At 42.3% G+C, this 23,925-nt stretch overlaps 1 long non-coding RNA gene across 5 annotated transcripts in view; it reads left to right on the plus strand.

Moving 5' to 3' along the window:
- The first annotated feature begins 1,726 nt into the window (after positions 1-1,726).
- LOC120096620 (uncharacterized) overlaps positions 1,727-23,925 on the plus strand; it is a 134,530-nt gene continuing 112,331 nt past the window's right edge. The window contains exon 1 of one of the 5 annotated variants that reach the window (XR_015637454.1): positions 1,727-1,823. This is a non-coding gene — a long non-coding RNA (uncharacterized LOC120096620). The remainder of the gene's footprint in view (positions 1,824-23,925) is intronic. The other 4 variants (XR_015637457.1, XR_015637458.1, XR_015637456.1 and 1 more) reach the window with 4 other exon arrangements.

Below are 23,925 nucleotides of genomic sequence, written 5' to 3' on the forward strand. Positions count from 1 at the left end.
GAACAAAGGATTTGTTAATTCATGACAATCAGAGATGTATTCAATGAAGTTTTGATCCTTGTAAGCCTTGATCCTCTGTCTTAGGGTTTTACTGCTGTGAAGAGACACCATGACCAAGGCAACTCTTGTAAGGACAGCATATATTTGAGGCTGGCTTACAGGTTCAGAGGTTCAGTCCATTATCTTCAAGGCAGGAACATGGCAGCATCCAGGCAGGTGTAGGCAGAGCTGAGAGTTCTACCTCTTCATCTGAAGGCTGCTAGTGAAAGATTGACTTCCAGGCAGCTAGGAGGAGGGTCTTAAAGCCCACACCTAAAGAGACACACCTACTCCAACAAGGCCACACCTCCTAATAGTGCCCCTTCCTGGACTGAGCATATACAAACCATCACATCCTTGTTGGCTGAGTGGTAGGTTAGTGCTCTTTGTTTCTCAGGCAATTATCCATCTAAAGACTGTCTTAGTTTCTATGTCAATACTAAGTGCGTAGATGAAAACTTGACAAGTAGGAACTTCCAGGAGGAAGGGCTTATTTTGGCTCACAGTTTAAGGGGATGCAACCTATCATGGTGAGGAAAGCATGGGAGTCACCTGGACACATACCATTCACAGTCAGGAAGCAAGGAGTAAAGAGGTTACTAAACCTCAAAGTCCAACCACAGTCACTCAATTCTTTCAGTACAGCTCTACTTCCTACAGGTTCTATAACCTTCTCCCCGTACTGCCAGTTCATGCGAGCATGTAAAACATTCCACACTGGAATTTCAACAAAGACAAATCAGATGAGGCCACAGGATCATAGAACTCCGGAAATAGGTAATTTGGAAATAATCAGTTTGTTTTAAGTATTTATCTTTTATTTTTTAGACAGGGTCTTTCTACATATCCTGGACCTCACTATAGTAGACCAGGCTGGTTTTTGCCTTCATAGAAATCTGCCTGCCTCTGCCTCTTGAGTGCTGGGATTAAAAGTGTGTGCCAAAGATTAAAACAGAGACTGAAGGAACACCCATTCAGAGCCTGCCCCACAGGTGGCCCATACATATACAGCCACCCTATTAGACAAGATGGATGAAGCAAAGAAGTGCAGACCGACAGGAGCCGGATGTAGATCGCTCCTGAGAGACACAGCCAGAATACAGCAAATACAGAGGCGAATGCCAGCAGCAAACCACTGAACTGAGAATAGGTCCCCCGTTGAAGGAATCAGAGAAAGAACTGGAAGAGCTTGAAGGGGCTCGAGACCCCAAAAGTACAACAATGTCAAGCAACCAGAGCTTCCAGGGACTAAGCCACTACCTAAAGACTATACATGGACTGACCCTGGACTCTGTCCCCATAGGTAGCAATGAATATCCTAGTAAGAGCACCAGTGGAAGGGGAAGCCCTGGGTCCTGCTAAGACTGAACCCCCAGTGAACTAGACTATGCGGGGAGGGTGGCAATGGGGGGAGGTTTGGGAGGGGAACACCCATAAGGAAGGGGAGGGGGGAGGGTGATGTTTGTCCGGAAATCGGGAAAGGGAATAACACTTGAAATGTATATAAGAAATACTCAAGTTAATAAAAAAAAAAAAAAGAAAAAAAAAGTGTGTGCCATCATGGATGGCAAATATCTATTTTTTTTAATTGCAGAGAATGAGTGGACAAAGTTATGAGGAAAATGGGATGTGCTGTCTGTAAAAAGATAGACTTGCATAAACAAGTCTGTGGTTTTAAGGAATGAGTAGACATATTAGTTGGTGAAGGCAAGCTCCCTCTAATGCCCTTCCTATATCACTCAGCTCATTGAAGGGGTCATGATGAGCACAGTGCAGACATGCAGGTAAGACAGGAAGTTTCTGGGGTCTGGAAGCTTAGAGTATGAGATGAAGTATGTGGCTTCTTGGGGCGCTAACAAAGACAGCAATGACAAAGTGACCTGGTGCTCCACAGCACGGGTTGCAACATGCCTTTCTTGTTCAGTGTTTAACAGTTCAATTGAAGCTATTTTCTGCTCTATATAGAACTTCTTAGCGGTCTCCCCAACTTCAGCAGATATTTGCTCCCTACCACTGTCTTGTGTCTGTGATAAAGTGGATAACAAAGAGCGAGGTTTGTTGTGTGAGGGCGGTGACCAGAGAGAGAAGGATGCAGTCTTGGGAGTCAGAGAGACACCAGTGAGGCTGACTCAGATATGGAAGAGGAAGGAACACTTTCTTCTCAAGAAGTGGGCCATGGAGAGACAGAGCAGGGAAGTGACTTGGCATTTACCTATCTCCTTTCATTTGGAAACACCCATAGACTTGATGGATTCTCAAGTGGCAAGAGCCTGCTTTACTAAGGAGCATTCTGCCCCATATAGGTCTTACAGATCTGCATCCAACTGTCATGGGGATTCAGAGGAGAGGCACAAGCCATCTAAGTTATGCACCCTACAGCCCGTGCTTCTGTTTCCCTGTGGCATACGGGTCATCACCAGATGCCTCATGTCCCAAAGGTCCCCTCACTTCCTGGATGAAGAATGCCAATCATAGAGGAGTGGGTCAGCTAAATAGAGGGTTGGTTTTGTTCATGAACACACTGCTTCCCTTCAGCTGTTGTTGACATTCTAAAAGGATCACACATCTGTTTTCTGATAGACTTTTCTGCCAATCTGGGCTGGGAGCAATGGCGTGATCAATTCTCTTATCCCACAATATCATTTTGGAGCAGACCCTGAGCTCTGACTTGGCTAAGGTCACACATCCAGTAAAGATTCAGGGGTTGGATTTAGCTCATAATAAGTATCTTCTACAGTTTTCTATTATACTTAAACGTGTGTATGCATGTTGTAGCTCACTTGAAGTCTTTTTATTTTTTAAAAACACCCTTTGCATACCTTACAGGTCCTGTTTTGGTTTTGAGTTTGTATGGGATTCTTGAGTGTAAACACATGTGTGTCTCTGCATCTATATGTTTCTTTTTTTTTTTAAAGATTTATTTATTTATTATAGATGAGTACACTGTAGCTATCTTCAGACACACCAGAAGAGGGCATCAGATTCTATTACAGATGGTTGTGAGCCACCATGTGGTTGCTGGGATTTGAACTCAGGACCTCTGGAAGAGCAGTCAGTGCTCTTAACCTCTGAGCCATCTCTCCAGCCCTGCATCTATATGTTTCTTATGCTTTTTTCCCTTGGCTCCTATTTTGTTTGGTTGTTTTGTCATGTTCTGATTTGTTTGCTTTTGATTTGTATTATTATTATTATTATTATTATTATTATTATTATTTCTTATTTTTTAACCAGAGGCAAAAAGGATCCATATGAGGGGGGAGACAGGAAGAAACTAGGAAGGGGAAGGGAGAGGAGAAACCATAATCAGAATACATCATTTGAAAAAAATCTATTTTCTTTTTTTTGCATATATTTTTATTGGATATTTTTATTTACATTTCCAATATTATTCCATTTCTCAATTTATAAGCCTCTTATCCCATCTCCCTCCTCTTCTTCTATAAGGGTGTTCTCCTCCCCAAGCACATTCCTTCCTGCCCCTGCCCTCTGACATTCCTCTACACTGGGGGTTCCAGCATTGGCAGGACCAAGGGCTTCTCCTTCCATTGTGGCCAACAAGGCCATCCTCTGCTACATATGCAGCTGGAGCCATGGGTCAGTCCATGTATAGTCTTTGGGTAGTGGTTTAGTCCCTGGGAGCTCTGGTTGGTTGGCATTGTTGTTCTTATGGGGTTGTAAGCCCCTTTAGCTCTTTCAATCCTTTCTCTAATTCCTTCAATGGGGGTCCCATTCTTAGTACAATGGTTTGCTGCTAGCATTCACTTCTGTATTTGACATGCTCTGGCTGTGCCTCTCAGCATGTATGTATGTGTATGCATACATATTCATTCACATATGTATGTCCAGGTACCCATGGAGGTCAGATCAGATCCCCTGGAGCAGGGTTAAAGGTAGTTGTGAGTTACTTAGTGTGGGTGCTAGGAACCAAACTTGGATCCCCTGCAAGAGCAGTACAGCGTCTTAACAGCCGAATTGCCCCTCCAGTCAATGGTTTTGTTGTGTTTTAAAATGTACATATACTTTGGGGATAAAGGTGTGGCCTAGTGGTTAAAAGCAGAGGACCTGGGTTTAATTCCCAGCACTCATTTGATAGCTCCCGACTGTGTATAACTCTAGTTCTGGAATCTAATACCCTCTTTGGCCTCAGAGAGTACCAGGCAGGCACTTAATACACAGTTACACATTCAGGCAAAACACTTGGACACCTAAAAATGAGTAATAAATAAATGTACACATACTCTAGTGATATTGACTATCATATGAACTTTTCTAAGGTGGGTGCTGAAGTTCAGAGACCCTGTCAAACATCCTCTAATGCTCCAAGGCTTCATACCAGATAACTCTCTAGGCTGAAACGCCTTTAAGAACAAACTGATTCTTTCTAACTCACTCCTACTTGGGCACTGCTCCAAAGACTTCTGTAGAGAACATATGCATCTGTATTCAATGGAGATTATTTAACATTTTGCTGCCAAGTCACTGAGATTCCTTAGTTCTTTAATGAGAAGTGAGGCACTTGAAATCTATGTGTCTGTTGAGAACTGGCAAAGGAAATACACATATACACATCTGTCTGAAGGTGCTGGCCAGGTTAACAAAACCAGGAGAGTCCTATGGCTTCAGCCCTGAGAGATGCAGAAACAATGCGAAATAGTGCATGTTAGGAGCAGGTTTCCCTCCATCCAACGTGGCAACAAAAACACTGAGAAGGGAGTGGCATTTGAACAGTGTGATGGTTAGTGTTATTCCTCCATTTGGCCCGGATTAGAATTGCCTGAGAGCTGGGCCTCTGGTGAAATTATCTTGATTACACTCAGTGAGGTTTAAAGACTCTCCCACTGTGGGTGGCCCATTCCCTGGCTGGGATCCTGGAGGGTATAAGGAGAGAAAGGGGGCAGAGCCACCCCATGCATTCATTGCTCTCTTGTTTTGACTGTAGATGTGCTGTGTCCTATTGCTTCAAGCTTCTGCTACCTTGGTTTCTTCATCATGATGGATGGTGACTTGAACTGTCAGCTAGAGAATAAACATTTTCTCCCTTACGTTGCTTTTGTCCCGACAACAGGAATAAAAACTAAGACAGATCACTCTTGGGAAATTTTATTTGGAATCCTACAGAGCCATACTCTAGAACAACAATTCTCAATGGGGATTCTTTTACATCTTCAAGGGATAATTGATAATATTTGGGAAATCTTGTTGCTACAGTGAAAAGAAGCATGGGGATCTAGGAAGTAGGAGCTAAGGATGCTACAATAGCTTCCCTACAATGTTTTTGTTCAAAATGTTTGCACTGTGATGCTCTTATTGGGAATAAGAAAGGACTAGAAGTAAACATACCCCCCTCTGTCTCTCTGTCTCTGTCTCTCTGTCTCTGTCTGTCTCTGTCTCTCTGTCTGTCTCTGTCTCTCTGTCTCTGTCTCTGTCTCTGTCTCTCTCTCCGTCTCTCTCTCTGTCTGTCTCTCTCTCTCTCTCTCTCTCTCTCTCTTTCTCTCTCTCTCTCTCTCTTTCTCTCTCTCTCTCTCTCTCTGCCTGACAGAAGCAAAAGAAACCCACCTTGATGCAGGATAGTGTTAAGGGAACCTCAATATACCCTAAAAAGTGCATGTAAGAAAGGAAATAAAAAGGAGTCTGTCTTAAGGTTTCTGTTGCTGTTAAAAGACACTATGACCAAAGCAATATTATAAAGGACAACATTTAATTGGGACTGCCTGACAATTTTTTTTAGAGATTTAGTCCCATTATCTCCAGGGCAGGAAGCATGACAGTGTCTAAGGCAGACATGGTGCTGGAGGAGCCGAGTTCTAAATCTTGATCTGAAGGCAGCCAGGCAGAGACCCTTTTGAAGGTTGCCTTGCTCGCATGGATGTGTTTCACACTGGGCCTAACTTGATCATTTAAGCCCTCAAAGCCTTACCCCCCTGCAGTGACACATTTATTCTAACAAGGTCATACATACTTCACAAGGCTACACCTTCTAATAGTGTCACTCCCTATGGGCCAAGCATTCAGATACATGAATTCTTGCTAATGCTCATCTTGCTTTCTCCATTTTAGATAGTTCAGCATTGCCTACTCAGTGAAAAGTCCTACCCAGTCAGGATGGGTCTTCCCAAGTCAATTAGTACTATCAAGCTAATCTCCTACACACGTGCTAAACGGCCCATTTCACAGGGGATTCTAGGTTCTGCCAAGTTGACAATCAACACTATCAGGTACCTGAACACGTGTTCTTGCTGAAAGTAACATCTGCCTTATGTAATTCCTAAATGCTAAACAAAAACAAGACTGACAACTGCCCCTACCCCGTTCTTCCAAAAGCCCCGACATGGAAGAGGCCTGTATTCATGAGTTGGCTGCAGAAGGAAGTGCTTTCCTTTGTTCTCTGCCTGAGCAATACTTTTACACTTTGAAGTTTGCCTCCCCAGTAAGGTGTTTCATTACTTTTCCCATAAAGAACCTGTGCTTTATGAGACCCTCTTGAAGGTTGCCTTGCTCGCATGGGTTACTGCCTTTCTGTGAGTGATTGAGACTCCAGAGGATGAAGGCAATGGTGTGTGTGTGTGTGTGTGTGTGTGTGTGTGTGTGTGTGTGTGTGTGTGTGTGTGTGTAAGGGGGACGGGTCCATGTGGTTTGGAAAAACAGCAAAGGAGCTGTCTTCCCTCAGAGATTACCGAACACAGTTTTCCCAGTCAGGGAGTCTTCCTCTCTGTGCTATGTGTTTGGAGAATCATCATGAAGTTACAAGCCTAGGGCTGGGTCATTAGATCCACTCTCTTCTTTGATCCTTCTAGCTTCCTGCTGCAATTTTCATGATCAAATTTCCCTACTCCCTTGGACTGGCTCAAACAGATGTTATGAGGCCTCTCCATCATTCGGTCTGCTCCAAGACCCCTCCTCTTTTGATGCTCTCTCATTTTGCGTCTTTCCCCTGCCCACTCCTCGATTCTCAAAATTCCACTTTCTCTCTCCACAAGCTTTTGCATCTCCAAGGATTTCTGAGCATGGCTCCAGGCCATTCTCTCTCTGTTTGGTTCACAAAACTCCTACAGAGATTCTGTCTGAGTCCGTCCATCTATCTAAGTGACCGTAGTGGAAAATAGAAGATTTTTAAATCAGCACCAACGTAGAAGACCTGCTCAGGGCATTTGTTTGGCTTTTCCCATGTTGTTCTGGTTTGGGGCTGATATTTTCTGTTTCCCATCATGCTCTGGGAGAACTGTCTGCTCAAAGCTTGATGAATTTCTTGTCTCTTGCCAGTGGATCCAGTTTCCAAAAGCCAGTCTAGAAAAATGGGGAATTTATAAAAAATTATTTTAAACGATTTTTAATGCTCTCTTAGTGTTCCCTGTTTTGGAGAGATGTTTTCTTAGGTTTCAAGAGTCCCAGAGCAACAATGCAAGTTATGCACATTATGGGGTGTTGTAAGTGAGAACCACCTTTCTTCACTGTTCTCTGTGTCACCTTAGTTCTCTGTGAGTACTGAACCGGACTGTCACACAACTGTGTTTCAATTCTTCATCTCTAGTGTGCTTGGAGGCTGGGATCTTGTCTCTCAGGCCTGAGGGCCCATCAGAGGTACAACAGATATATGGATGAGAGATACTCTTACCCTCTTGAAGATTTGTTCTCAAAGCCCAGCTACTTTCTGAACATGTCCTGCGATCCTGTGTGACAACTTTAGCTCAAGAGAAACAAAGGAAGAGGTGGGCTAATGGCAGGAGTGAACTCTACTCAAAAAGACTTCAGTGAGGGATCCTTTAATCCCCCCACTTCCTGGGATCTAGTGTTTCTCAAATTTCCCTGCCTTTATGCATTACAAAAATAGCAAGAACACTGATAATAGCAGCCAATGATTGATACTAAGAGCATTGTGGGAACTGTTCCAAGGGTTTTATGTGTAGTAATTGACCTTATATTTATGACAACCCCCAAACATATGTATAGTTTTATTTACCTAGTGTCCCCATTTTATAGACAAGCAAACGAAGGCTGGGCAGCTTTCTCAAGGTCCCCTCAGCTGGTGCATAGGTTAGGAAGGACAGAAATCAGAAAACCAATGATAAAAGCAGAACTTTAGGCAAAACGGATTTGGCAGCGTTTGTTGGAACAGAGGATGATTCATGAATGAAGCAACTCTCAGAATACAAATCAGAGAACTGTGCTCTGTAGCTTGGCCAGTGTGTATTTATAGACAGCAAAAGGCTGAAGACAGCAGAAAAGGGGAACAGAGCATAGACTGCTGGCTCCAAAGCATCTTTCCCTGTAAGAGTTAAAGCAAAGAGCCCTGTCCTAGCACGGTGACTAAAACTGGTCTGTTTGCTAGATCTGGCTGCTATGGCAACTTTCTCTCCAGATTTCTTGGAAGGTCAGATAAACAGCTTAATTTTAGCGTGGTGATGTCAAACTTTAGTGCTAGCGAATCCATTTTTGGTTCGTTCTTTCTGGGTTCAGTGTGAGAGCACAATGCAGATGAACTACCTGGCCATTGGTAACTGCTCTGCTGGTCTAAGTGGTGCTTCTCAAGGTTGATAAAGATTGGCTAAGGAGGCAGCTTAGTTGGTAGAGAGCTTGTCTAGCAAACATAAAGCCCTGGGGTCCATCCCCAGCATTGGTAAACTAGTCATGGTGCAACGTACCTGTGATATACCTGTAGTCGTAGCACTTTCAGGTAGCAGCAGAAGGATCAGAAGTTCATCATCATCCTTCAATGTTGAAGACAGCTTGGGATACACGAGAATCTGTGCCAAAACAAACAAACAAAAAAACAAAACAAAACAAAAAACCAACCCACCTACACACCTCCCATGTCTGGTCTTTTATCTAGACTCGGCACTAAGTCAAGGGTGGAATCCGAGAATGTGTATGTCTAAGAAGCCCTCATGTATAAACGAATCCTCTGACAGCCTCACTAAGAGACTGAGCACTTTGTAGAGCCATTGAGCTTGTCTGTCCTCTAAATGGCATCCGAGGAATTGCCTGCAACCATGGAACTCTTGGCCCTTACTATTAGCCAGAGTTCTCTAGTCCTCTGGAGAAAGTAAAACATAGAACCAGATTACTGCCCTGTCTTGTAGGCTCAATGCTGCCTGCTGAGCTGTTCTTAGCTCCATACTCATACTCCAAGACAGCAATGATCTTTCCTCCAGTGATGGGGACATGACATGATAGATATTATTATCCAGTGTCCACAGAGGCACGGACTTTCTTCTTCGAAGGCAGGCCCTGAACTCTTTGAGTACCCCGTGGCTTGGCTGCAATTATTAATTCTCATAAGTAATTTGATTGTTGCTTTTCATCCTCCTCCTATTTGCCTAGGCTGGGCAGTTTTCTACTTTTTCCCAATCCTCCATCCCTTGGATCTTGCTTCTTTACATGTTTACATGTGTGCCACCCTAGGCAGATTAAATGTCAGCTCTGTACAGGGGAACTTACTTCAGGGAACTCCTGCTAATGAGAGTATTGATCCAGTGAGGGATCTTAGCTGGAGAGGATGGGCTTCTTCAAAGCTCCTGCTTTAGTCTCTTCCAGGGGGAAACCCTCAGTTAATTGCCCAAGTAATTATTGTCAATGTCTTTTGTGTTCTTTTTTCTGCCAAACCTGTGGGAAGTGAGAATGTGGAGCTGGGACAGGAAGTGTGGCTTATTTCATTCAGAAACTGCTTTGGCATATTCTCTTCTTGGAATCCTTTGAACTAGAAATAAAGCTCCCCTTAAAACATGGCTGTTCTCACTGATGGGATGAGGATCTTTCTGGCCCACTCCATACCCCAATTCTATGCAAGCCATGGCACAAATGTTTGGGGTGACACCACATCCTTCACTCACCCCTACCTGTTCCTTTTCCCATGGAATATGAAGCTTAGAGGGCATGAACTTTTTTGTATGTGAAACCCCAAATCTAGTCATTATGTGAAGTTTGGCTGTTTCTAATTAACTTTGCTATCTCCACAGCCTCTGGTTAAGGAGGCAGGGAGAAAAGTGAGCTCCGCAGGGAATCAGTGTGGATTCCCAAGTATTTTTCATTTATTTATTTATTTAATTTTTAAGGCCCCCTTCGGTCGTTTTCTTTGCAAATTTGTGGATAACTGCTTCTGTTCTACTTTAAATCTCATCTTCCGTTCACCACAATGCCTGTATAAAAAGGAAATAAAAAAGGCAGTTAAATAGATAACAAGGTCCCTTCGGCCATGTGACTTTCCATAACTGTTTGCCTTTTCAATTACAGTTTAATTGAATTTATAGGTTTCTTGGTCTTGTGTTTTGTCTGAACTTAAATTTTAAAAATTTCCTTTGTAATATGGAAATATTTTGTAAGCTCTTTTCTTTAAAAATGTTAATAAGGCTAAGGGGAGAAGAGGTCCTTTCTCTGCTGCATACTCTGAACTCAAGCCCACTAAACCCAGACACACTATATTTCCTTTTGCATGTTAGAGATTCTCTGTGCACAGGGATGGTGGTGTGCCATCCAGTTTCAACTTTGGGGAGTGTGATGGTTAACCTTGCTCATCAAATTGATGTATCTGTGAGGACATTTCTGGGAAGAATTAACTGATAAGGAAAGAGGAGTCTAACCTGGTCTACACAGCAACTGGAGCTACAAAAACAAACACAAGCAAACCAAAACCAAAACAACAATAACCCCAACCTTCAAACAAAACAAACTCTGGAGCCACTACCCCTGCGATTTTATGGTAGCATTCACCATCTGACCTGTGGCAGTGGAAAATGATATTGTTGTTTTGAACAGATGTGCTTCTCTTCTTCTCTCAGACTCAGGTCTAACATTCCTTCTCATCTGGCTTTCTAGTCCTAGCACCTAGCACAGTAATGGACACGGAGTGTGCATGCAGTGTGTGAAAATGATACAAACAAGATATCTCTGACCAGGTGGCTGAAAAGAGAGAAGTGGGTCATGTGCTACTTTGGGCAAGTAAAAGAGGCATTATAGTGACATAGGATGCTTAAGGAAGGACACCAGAGCCAGGGAAGAGTCAGAGAGCATCATTAGGGAGATAGAACTTGAGACAAAAGTTCAAACCATTTGCTTGCTCCTCAATGTACAGAAGGAAATAGACATAGTGGAGAGGACTCTCCCCCAGCCATCCAAAGAAATTTGTCATGACTCCCAGTGGACGCTTGAAACCACTAATGGGAATGAACCCTATTTATTTTATGTGCCCCCACATATACAACCAGCATAAGAATTAGTCTATAAGTGAAGAGATCAATAATGATGACTAGTAATGAAACTGGGCCACATGTACACTAGACCAATGTACTAAACTAAAAGTTATGTGACCATGGTCTAATTTTCTCTTCCATATTTCAGTGGTATCCTCACATTTGTATTTAAAGGAGACATGCTACAACTTCTCTTCCACATAGCTGACCTGCCAGTCTCTTGTGCTTTGTGGCCATTATTAAGTAAAATCTGGGTTATTTGAAAACAAAACTAATGACGCTTCCTTGGCTGATCTCATAACCAAGATGACTTCTGTGGCAAACAGACAAGTAGCAAATACAATGTGGATACTCTGGACAAAAGGATGCCTGACAACATGGTTAGGACAAAATTGGTTGGTGCAATAATTGATCATATTACCTAGAAGGTGGCACTATTTAAAATTTATGAATTATTTATTCTTACAGTTTTCTATTTAATATTGCCAGACTGCAGTTGACTCCAGGTGACTGAACATGTGGAAAGAAAAACCCTAAGGGGAGTTGACTTTATTTTTAGACACTTCAAAACTCGTCTACATTCAGTGTGCGTGATATTTAATGTGCATTGCTTTGCCTGTCTAATAAGTCCAAAGGGAATAATGTTAGAATTACTGTACGCTGCTAAGTAAGAGACAACATTCATTTGGGAAGTTCTTTGCTGTATCATAGATCCAGTCACAGAAAACCCAGCCCTCTGCATTTTGACATGGAAAATAAGAGCCTATCTGTTAATTCAGGTATAGGTTAATCTGCTATAACAAAGATAACACTGTAAAGGATAATTTAAGAGGGGGTTCCTTGTAGTCTCTTGTATTATTCATGAGGCCAGTGGTCAAGACTGTTGTCCTGGGTGAACTTCATGTGGATATCCTTTAATCCTTATTTCTCCAATGTCTGTTGTCCCTCTGTGGGAAGCTCAAGTGGACTACAGGATCTCTAGGGCAAGTGACTTGGAAATGGAGCAGACATCTGACATGTTTTGTCATTCCCATCTTTTTTAGATAATAGTGCACCTGTACATCCTGTAGAAGGGGCCCTGTGAAAGCCACCTGGCTTTGTCTGTGCTTCAGGTCTATTCTGAATGACAAAGGAAGAAATGGATTCTAGTTGGTAATTACAGTTATCTACAGAGGAGACAGCTTTATGTGAAACAGTTAGCTATTGGGAGCCTACCCAGGGACCTTTAGCAAATATCCAATCAGATGATCCAGAATCCAAAGAGTAAAAGGGATTTGGATGCTTTTTTAGTCCAGTGGAACTAAGGTGGGAAGAGTTAGTCTTGGTTTATCATGATCTACTGACACCATCGCCTCTCCTCTTGTACCTTCTCTCTCAAACCTGTTTATTATTTTTCATCCTGTTCCTTGTTTCATCTAATTGTGTCTTAGGCTGAAGAGATGGCTCAGCAGCTCAGACTTGGGAGTTCTATCCCTGAGATTCACATGGTGAGAGAGAGGCTATCACACATTATTCTCTGACCATACATGCAATGTGTCCCATGCTACCCTGAATAAATAATGGACTAAGCCTTTGAAAAGCCTCTGTCTTCTCCAGTGATTTAACTTATGTTGTCAGTCAGTTTTGCTCTCTTTTGTTCAACACAGGGTAACAAGTGTAAGAGACAGTAAGGGCCTTTATATCTCTAGATCAGAGAAGAAAGAGAAAAGGTTCTTGCCAAAGATTCAGAGAAGAGGACCTTTGAGACTCCTAACATCTTGTACTTCAAGAATCCACCACTGCTAGATATTATGCGCACAGATGGGGGGCTGTCTGTCTTATGGCTACAACATAAAGTTCTCTCTCACAGACTTATTAAGCTTTGCAGGTAGCAGAGAGAAAGAAGATCACCGAATAGAAATGTCTGCCTTGAGTAATGAAAAGAATTGTATAAGTGAATGGGAAAAGGAATGGATGGATGGATGAATGAATGAATGAATGATTAAAATAATGTATGGGGTTATAGAAGAGGGCAAGCCATATGTGGCTGCTGCTCTACTGTGGTAGTGAGATGAGCCCTAGCTGGACATTATGAATAGCCTAATATCCAGAAGGAAAGGAGTAATAGACTTTGACACCAGTAATTGAGTGAACTAGGTTATCATGAAGAACAAGTAACAGGTTATCTTTTAAAGAGGAGTTCAAACAAAAACTTAAAGAATGAGAATTAACCTGGCCTGGGGAGATGGCCAACTGGGCATGAGTACTTGTTGCATAAGCAGGAGGATCTGAGTTTAGATCGTTCACCTATGTAAAAGAGCTAAGCAAAGACACATCCTCCTTTAGCTCCAGTGCTGGGTGGTAAAGGAGAGAACGTGCAGAGACAAGCGGATCCCTGGGGGTCACTGGGGATCACTAAACAGCCAGCTTAGTCACAAAAGACTGAGCTCTAGGTTTAGTAAGAGACGAGGCAGAGAGTTACCACACCACACAACACTGCACCCCCCACACCATCCCCCAAAAATTAACCAGATGAAGAGTGGGTGAACGTTGAGGGGATGTCCAGAGGGGAACCATTACAAGAGCTCCGAGGAGAGGAGTATGTCCTCACGATGAAACCAAGAGAAGTTCGTTGTGGCTGGAAAGTAGGGAAGGGTGGGGTTAGGGTAGGATGAGGTCTAGAATATATAATTCTCTCCAAGGAGCTCCAACTTGATTCTGGGGGCAAGGGGAAATGATTGGAGAATTTTAAGTAGACAAGTGATATGAATAGATTTGCACTTTAAAAGAAATCCATCTGGAGTCATAGTTGAGGATATTGGTAGAGGGAAGGGGAGGGACACAGAGCTCAGTAGTGGGTGATGGGTACAGAAAGGGGACATGTGGGTACCTAGGACTGTCAAGAGGATGCATGAGAGGCCCAGAGGGTTAATGGGGGGATTTTTTTTTATCAAAGATCTAGTTTATGGAGGGATAGATATGCATTTAGATGTGTTAGAACCCCCTGGACCCTACTGTTTATTGTCACTCTCGATAAGCAAGCAATGATTACAAGACTTCTTGTTGCCACATACTGCTACAGATGAAGAAATGGAGGCAGTAAGGGTTAAATAACTAGCCTAACAATATTACATAGTTGGCGGTGGTTGACCTTCACTCGACCTGCCTGTATTAGTCTTTATTGTGGAGTGCCTAAGAAACGGCAGTGTAGGTGCTGCCCCTGAGTTTGCCACATAGAAGGAACAGGAAAGTCCTGAGTGAATGCAGGGTCATGTCAAGGACAAATGCCTCAGCTCCAAGGGAGCCTGGGTGGGGCTCATAGGATGGAAAGTCTTCCTCAAGTCTGAATGTATTACTGTAGTTTTTTTTTCCTCACCTAGAGAGGTTTACAGCCTGAAGACTACTCCCACTGGAGACTGCTCCTGCCTAGACAAGCTAAACCTGTCTCCTTGTTCCACAGTGTATAATATCCTTGCCTCCTTTTCATCTGTATGCAATAATCCCAACTTCTTGTTCAGCTGTGTTCAATAACTGGGTCACCATGCTCATCATTCTCTCAATAATGAAGACACTGGGCATCTCGGGGTACTGCAACCTCTCCATTAGAGAACACAGTCTACCTGATCCTAGCTTGTTTTGCACTTATGTTCATGTATCTGTTGTTTCCTTAGTGTCTATCATTCCTTCATTCCCTTGACACCCCAGTTAGGCTAATCCCTGAAACCATGCAAGAGTGTAGGGGCTGAGCAAGATGAAGGCTGACTCCTGCTGTGTATGAATCTAAGGGAGCTCGAGATTCTTTCTGAGTTACAGAGCACAGTACCTTCTTACATGTTTAGACTATGGACATAGCAGAGGAAAATCATGATGGGAAGAAGAGAGAAATGTTCATTTTACCGTAATCAAAATGAAACAGTTCTCAGATCTGGAGAGGGTAGAGGACCCATGAAGAAAATAAGGAGTGTAAAGTTATAGCAAGAGAAATGAAAGGGAATTAGGACCTTTCCCATTTCCAATTCTTTTTACCATCCAACTATGCAGTAGAATAGGAAAAAAACAGGTCTTGAATACAAATATAGCCTCTACTGGAGAATGGCTCTGAGGAAGTTAGCCATTCAGATAACTCTTGTGGTAACATGAATATACTACTCTTTGAGCAAAGCCTTGTGGACTGCTTAATGAAGATCACATATGAAAGGAGCTCACTGAGGCACAGAGAATGTGCAAAGCACAGGGTTTCCCCCTTTCCAGTTTGATTATCCAACTGATGATCTGAAGGAGCCACATGTGAGGATAGGAGAGGATGCTGCAGTCAATACCCGGGGGCAGCCATTGGAGACTGGAACCTCCCTACTCAAGTGAGGACATATGGCCACCTGTGCATACTTCACTCTTCTCAGAAGCCACTGATGTCACAGTTGCTGTCATTTGGCCTGGGCTTGGACTTTTGCTTAGCTTGCCACACTTTTTTGGACAACTTATTCACTCACATGTCCTTGCTTTTGCTCAGCAGAGCGAGCCAAATGCAGCATACCATAAAGCAACTACTAGATTTCCTGTGTTATGCAGGCTCTGGATACAGCCCTGGCTTTAGGGAAGGAGCCAGATGGACTAATAGCATAATAGCATTGTGTTCTCAGGCAATAGCAAGGTGTAGGAAGTAGGCTAAAGATGCATGGACTGCAGGGTTGGATGAACCTTTTTTTATACTGATTCTACTGCCTTCCGTTCACAAGAAGACTATAGAAACCCAGAGACATAAGTCAGCTTTACTAAGATCACCCAATTCATTGAAATCCATGTGGGAATTTAGGACCCATAAGGCCCATCCTGTTGTGTGATATCCAGTATTGATTTCCCTGACCATTCAGAGTGCCTGCTTGGCTTCTGACCTGTTCTCTCCCTTCATGTTTTCCACCGAGCTCAGCTCTAGACCAGCTCCCCCCACTTCCCTTTCTTCTTCTCTCACTAATTCTCTTCTCTTCCCCTTCTTTTGTGCATTTGGTTAGATACCATGGGGACAGAGGAGTCCAAGGGATTCTAGACCTTCAGAGAAATGGGGAAACAAGTCATAACTTGTTAATAGCTAATAAAAAAAGAAGACAACATTGCTCATTAGACTCACAGGGGACATACACCAGTAGTTTGAGGGGATGGATTCTGGTCTTCTGTAGAAGACCTCTTTGAAGGTAGCCTTAGAAGCTTAATTTTCACACATCCTAGAAACTTTTCTATGGATGGAGCCCAGCATGGGCACAAGCACTAGGAATGAGACTGTGTTTATATTTATGTGAGTACTGAGACTGACATGACATAAACAGAGTTAAGGAACTGTGAGAGGAGAGGCTGGTATAGTCTCAAAATGTTCTGGACAGGGCTTTCCTTCAATGCCAATAGCAAAGCACTATGATCAATATAATATAATCCAACTTAATAACTTAGTGTCTACTACCACCAACTGTTCCCATGACCATGTTGTTTGGGTTTAGCACTCTCACTCCCCTACCCCTGCCATGACAAATATTTGAGTTGGATATTGTAATTCTCTTTTACAGAAAGGAAAATTAGACTCAAATAGGCTAGGTAGTCATCTAAATTTATGGTTGGTTTTATAGCTACTCAATTCAGGTCCCTTCACAGTGTCCAGAGTCCGTAGAGAAGTGTGAGGTGAGAAGCAGGGTATGGCTTTATCACTGAAATGACCTGGGTTTGGATCTCATTGTTGCTTTCCAATAATGTGAACCCCTATGTCATCTCACCTCTGTTAGGTCATTTATGCATCTCTCACAGTCCTATCCCATGTATGTAACTTCAGTTAACTCGTGTTTAACTTCAGGATAGCATGATTTTGACCAGTCAGGATAGAGGCTGGCCTGAAAAGTTAGTGAGACTGTATTTGTAAATCACTGAACACTAAAGAGGTGTATAGTTATTTTTGCTTGCTTGTTTATGCATTATTACAAATCAACACAGATGAACAGCATAATAGACTCTGGCAATACATATGATGGCTACAAATTTATTATTTTAGAATATTTTATTTATTTATTTATTTATTTATTTATTTATTTATTTATTTATTTATTGGGTGTGGGTGGGAGCATGTGGAGGTCATAGAACAATGAGCAGGAGTCTATTCTCTCTGCCATGTGAGTCCTGGGAGTCAAACTGTGGCCGAGTGACTTTGTTTATTGTTTTAACGGACACTGAGAAATAAGAAGAGCAAAGATCAGTTTGGTAGAATTATGTCTGGCCTGGGTTTCCTTTGTTACCCAGTGTCCTGGTTGCTTAACAGGTTGCAGGTTCATGCCTATATGCTAAGCTTCCAGCATGGTTAAAACAAGAAGTGACAGAGTCTAGTTAGGGGTGGGAGAGGGAGGTAGGCAGCTGATCTTGGCTGACTGAGGACTTTGAAGTGAAGAGATTGCAGTTTAAATCTAGGATCCAGAGAGTGTGTGCCTTTAACATGTCTGGGTAACTGAGCATAAGGACAAGATGACGTAAGTAAGATGGTAAGAAGGAAGGGGGTATTGTGGGAAAATGTGCCAACACAACATACCAACACCTATATTTCAACATCATATTTCTACAAAGCAAAAAAGGGAGTAACTGCTTCCTGACTCCCAAGATGCTTGAACTGCCTTGACCATCTGGGTTTTGAATCTGAATTTTTCAGTTCCTATGTAATTTCAGTTAATGGTTGCAGGAGTATCAGTCCATAGTCCTGGTGGCACATTTTGGTGGTAGAATGTATGGAGGACTAGGCTATATTTTTTGCTGATGACAGACAGGAAGGACAGAGTTAAGACAATACTTAAGAAGAATAAAGGTCATTTTCCCAATAAGCTACTTTTTAAATGTAGCCAGAAACTCCCTAAGTAGTGTTCCCAGTTAGTTAGTAAACACTGAACATAGGATCCTGTGGGGTTCAGATTAAAACCCTGCTGGTATCTAGAGCAAAAATTCCTGTTTCATTTCCAAGCCATTTTCTACCTTGCCCTTGTGGAATGTCTATCCCAGGTTTCTTTTTTGGAAACTTCAATAAACCAAATGTTTGTGACCTTCCTCCTCCACATTGCTACCTTGAAGTCAAAATTCCTGTTGAGTGGGATCTGGAAGTGAGACCATTAGGGTATGAATTAGACTTTATCCACAGGGATAGGCTTAGTACCCCGTGTATTCCACCCATCATTCCCCAATCCCTCCTCCATGATGAGAAACCAGACACCTATTTTCCAGGAAACAGGCCCTCAAAAGCTACCGTATCTGTGAATGCTTTGATCTCTGATTTCTCAGCTTCCAGAACTGTGAGGATAAACTTCTGGTATTTTAACTCCCCCCTCCCCAGTACAGTGCCACTTAAAAATATACATTTGATTTTTTTTAAATTTTATGTGTATGAGTATTTTGCCTGCATATATATGCATATATATGTATGTGTGTGTGTGTGTGTGTGTGTGTACACTACTGTGTATACATGTATGTGGCATGTACATACTAGTACCCATGAAGACCATAAGAAGGCATCAAGTCCCTTAGAACTGGAGTTATAAAGGGTTTGCGAGTCACCATGTCAGTGCTGAAAATCAAACCTAGGTCCTTTGCTAGAGAGTGAGCACTCACTCTGAAGCACCAAGCTGTCCCTCTAGCTCACTGCACTTAAAGACTCATTCATTTTATCCTTTACGTGTCACTGTGGGAACTTGAGGAGGCCAGGTGGTTATGAGCTGTGTGACATAGGTGCCAGGAACCAAACTTGGGTCCTCTCTAAGAACAGTGAGCAGTCACTCTCCACCACTAAGCCACATCTCCAGCTCTACTCTCCTCTTTTTTGCACAGTAGCCTGAATACAATACAATGCTGTAAGCTTTGTGTACTTACAGCACAGCAGGTCTTCCATACCTGATCTAGCCTAACTTTCTCAAAAAACAGAAGAAGCAGCAGCAACAACAAAAGACCCTTCTCTTTTTAAAATTTGTTTTTGCTGGAATACATGAAGGAGTCCCCTGCTAAGTTGAAAATCCATAGGGTGATCTCTATGATGCCTTCCCAAGCGCCTTGGATAGTGTATTGCTCACGATATGAACTTTAGCTTCCTTTGTTGAATTACTAAATGTTTGCAGAAAGGCTGTCTGTGAGAAGGATTTGGAAACCCAAGTAGCACAGGAGAGCAGCTAGCAAGACAGGGAGGATTTGGGCGAGCAGGTTCAAGGCTCTTGTTATTAAAATATTTGCCCATTAAGACTTGTTGAATTTTTCATTCTTGCGGTGTTTGAAGGAGACCTGTCCTCTGCATAGTAATTCTATTTGCTTAATGCTCATAAAATTTTGTCACTGACATAGAAAATCGGATCTCTGTTATATTTATTTCCTGATAACGGGGCCCTGCCTTGTGATTTTGCATGGTTTTGTTTCTGACACACGGTCTTTGTTCAGACTGGCCTGGAATTCTCTGGGTAGCCTACACTACCTCCAACTACCTGTAGATCCTCTGCCTCTCCTGCTGTACTTATGCTGTTGCTGTTACTATTATGAGTCACATTCAGAGACTCTGTAAACTTTGAATGACCCGAGATAAAGCAGGATCCGACTATGATATGTGTCACAACTTTTAGTGCTTTTTTATTTATTTATTTATTTTTAAGATCATGAGGCACACAATGAAGGTACTAAGCTACACTGAATACTTTGGATATTCTTATGTTCTCATCATGCGGAAAGTCAGCCCCATGGTTATCATTGAGCAAAATACTGTAGCTCAGTAGCATATTCTACAGTCTTGGTTAGTGTGAGATTTGGAAAAGGCCAGACAAGAAGGTTTTGAAGGCTCAGTGAGATGCAAACACACAGAGCTCATAGCATCCTAGTTTGTTTAGGCAATTGTACCAAGGTAATGGAGGCTGGGGCTGGAGAGATGGCTTAGAAGCTAACAGTGCCTACTGCTATTGCAGTCTAAGTCTGCTTACTACCATGACCATTAAAAGACTAAATCTGAGTTCCAAATAGAGAAATTTCTATTTATTTATTTCAAGCTGTATGACCTCCTGAGTCTTAAGAGAATGTCAGCTCTTTGAGGTTAGGGCCTCACTCTTTAGCAGCTGGTCAACCCTCCTTATTTCTAGGTTCCTTGCCATTGGGTTTGGCCAACTAGGGGTGGAAAATATTGATGGAGAGTATGGTGAATTGCGTCTATGCTAAACATGGACAGACCTTTCTCTTGTCATGGCTTTCTTAACAACTATTATATCTGTACCCACCATTTATATAACATTTGCATGGTGTAGAGATGACAACGAATTTGAAACTGCACATCACTTTTAGACAAACACGAAGTTATTCCATATAGTGGATTTATGTATCTTTAAGTTGTGATATCTGCAGGGTGTCCTGGAACCATTTCCCTAGATACCAAGATATGTATCCATCTGGGTACTTGTTCTTCTCAGCTTTGCCAAGTTTCCTTTTAGAGCCACTATCAGGTGTTATTTCAAATGCACAGATTGCATCCTCGTTTGTTACGATGTGAACATAATGATTAGAATCCCCAGTGAAAGCTGAAGCTAGAATTAGAAACAAATAAAGCAGATTCAGAATGAAACTAGATCTAGATAGGAAGATAGAGACCAGCACAGTGAACCCAAGGTAAAGGCTCTCCCGTGCCTTGTAGATATCGAGAAAGGCATATCTGAGAAGCAGCAACCGTGAGTGCTAGTTAGCTCATGATATTTTTTCATTTAACCTTTTTTTGCTTACTGTTTTTTTCTTTATTTTATTTTCTGAGATCATAACTTAATCTCAACGTTTCTTTCTTCCCTTTCCTAACCCCAAACTCTCTTATATGCCTCTCCTTTGTCTCTTTTGAATTCCTGGCCCCCTTTCCACTAATTGTTATTTCAGGGATAGTATACATGTATTATGCTACCCGTATATATTCCTAAATATAATCATTTCAATCCAAATAATGCTACCTGTATGTATGTTTGCAGGACTGACTATTTTAAAATGAAAACTCTTTCAGTTTGGGGACATTTGCCTTCCTGTTTATATGCAAACATATTTCCCCAAGCATGCATATGCTAATTTCTAATATGCAAAAGATTTAATAGATACTCATGGGATGGTGAGGGCTACATTCTAGAGAGCTCGAAACACAACCAGGTCCTTATAATTGCATCTCTGCTTTTAGTCGCAATCTTCAACCATATATTATTAATAGTAGCTTGTACACGTTTAGCTTACAGCTCTTTTCCTTCACAATTAATCATGTGTCTGATTGACCCATACTCAGCTTCTTAAACAATGGACTGAAATAAAATTATTCTGCTTTGGATGTGCTAAAAGATTCCCATCTTAATTTTGCCTGAAATGTTTATATTTGGCTTCCTACAACTTACCTGATGACATCTATTTTATCTAATTCCTCTTTGATTTTATTTTTTAAAAGGATACATGTCACAAAACGTTTTTAAAGAACAAATTAGACATTATAACTCTCTTCACGTGTAATCAACCCTGGATCCAGTTTACAAGATGTACACAGCCTTGATGAAGTGGGAAGAGGGAAATGAGGTCTCAGAGGTAGCTCTGTGCCTATCCAAACCCAGTTTCAGGATCTTTTTAATGTTATATTCATCTGCATGCACTGAATACTATTTTACAGCCCAAGATGGTGACATTTTCTGAAAGGAACTTGAAGAATACTACTATTAAACAATTCAAAATGTTCATCTGTCAGCTCACACCAGAAAATATTTCTTGGGTGCATGAAAGGCAGTTTATAGTGTCAGCATGCGATTTGAAAATTCAGGTTGGCTGAAAGTAGAGATTTTGGAAGGAGGGGACTTTCTTGCATTCCACTGGTGTAGATCAAGTCACACTCAGAAAAACAACTTTACTGGTAGCTTTGGAATTGCCTTCGAGGAGGTGCAGGTACAGGCAGCTCAGTGTTCCAGGAGAGCTGAAGAAGGTGGCAGTTTATTGAGCAATCAGTGGTGATTTTGTAGAGAATGGTAGAGAATTCCTTTGTAGAGAAAGAACAGGGGGTAGGTGACTGACAGAAGACAGAGAGGAGATGTTGCTGTATACAAGTAAGAAGCCTATAGGTAGAGCCCAGTTGCCTCTTGACTTTCTAAGTACAATGCAATTTTCTGATCATCCTGGTTATTCAAGAGGACTGGAGCAATGAGAGTTGATCAAAGTTCACATTTCCAGCTAACAATCTGAGGCATGCATAATTCTGCTTTGTTGAAATTCTGTCTGTCTGTCTGTCTCTGTGGTGTGTGTGTGTGTGTGTGTGTGTGTGTGTGTGTGTGTGTGTGTAAGGAGGTATATGGATGTGGGTGTACAGGTATACAAACATGTATATGTGTGCATATGCATGAAGATTAGAGGAAGCTTCAACTGTCATTTCCCAGGAGTTCTCCACCTTGCTTTTTGAGACATGATTCTCACTGGCCTGGAGCTTGCCAAGTAGGCTTGACTGGCTGGTAAGCCCCAGGACCTCACCTGGCTGCTTCCCTAGCCCTTGTAGTACATCACATGCGGTCTTACCTGGTTTATTTTTACATGGATCAACACGGGGATCAAATTCAGTTCCTTAGACAAAGGTAAACACTTCAGTGACTGAGCTATTTCCCAGCCCCACCTCTGTTTCCTTAGTGACCTCACAAACTGATTAGTACAAACCCTCTCCATCTTTCCTTCATCACAATTTTTCTTTTGTTTCTGGTGATGCAGACCCATCTGTGTTAATTGGAGCCTCCAGATGGTCCTGTCTGCCCCCTCATCCCAACTCCTTATCTCATGCTCCTGTGTGCCCTCACATGACCTTGGCTCCCACCACACTCCTCTGCCCCCTTTCTCTAGCCACCTAAACTGCTTCTTAGATATGGAAGGAAAGGGACTTTTATCCCCTTCTGAAACTTGTAAAGCATTGTCGTTTGATAAGTATAATGCAGTTCATCACCTGGTACTAATTTTTAGGTTGGCATTATCACAAGGGCAGTTGCCTGCATCCCTGTCTTTGTTACGTTTATTTGAAAAACTAACTCTTTGCTCACCTTCCTCAGCTATGTGTGTGTATGTGTGTGTGAATGAATATGAATGTGGGCATGTGTATGCCAGAGCAAGGGTGTGGAGCAATGACCTGTGTCAATCCTTATCTTCCACCTTGTTTGGTTGGCAGTGTTTCTCACACAAGGCTAGCTGGTCATAGGAGTTTTGACTCTGCTGTTTCCTCCACCCATGTTCTGGGTACATGCTTATATGCTAATATGTCTGGCTTTTACTTGAGTTCTAGGGATCTGAATTCAGGTCAGTAGGCTTGTTTAGCAAACTCTGCATGTATTCCATGAAAGGGACCTGTACAGAGGGAAAGGAGGGAAACTCTCAGTGGAGTTACATCTTGGCACACATATAAGAGGAAGATATCTGTGGTCTGAAGCAGCAAACACTAAGAGAGATTCCTCTGCATGCAATTGTTTGGCTCTCTCCTTATTCCTCATCCCACAGCCCTCTCTGTCCAATTACAGCGAAGAGTCTTGACGGAGGGAGAAGAGAAAGTCAAAAATCAGGTCAAATGCCTTCCCATTCAGATTCTCTCAAACCCTGTGTTGGGTCCATGAGACAGAGGGGGTTAGCCCATGTGCATCAGAGATAGAAGGGAAGCACAAAAATGCAAATTCTTCCTAATATCTGAGAGTAATCATGAAGTTATGTATTCTAC

Source organism: Rattus norvegicus, chromosome 14 (genome assembly GCF_021556685.1).
Source record: "Rattus norvegicus strain SHRSP/BbbUtx chromosome 14, alternate assembly SHRSP_T2T, whole genome shotgun sequence".
Taxonomy (NCBI): Eukaryota; Metazoa; Chordata; class Mammalia; order Rodentia; family Muridae; genus Rattus; species Rattus norvegicus.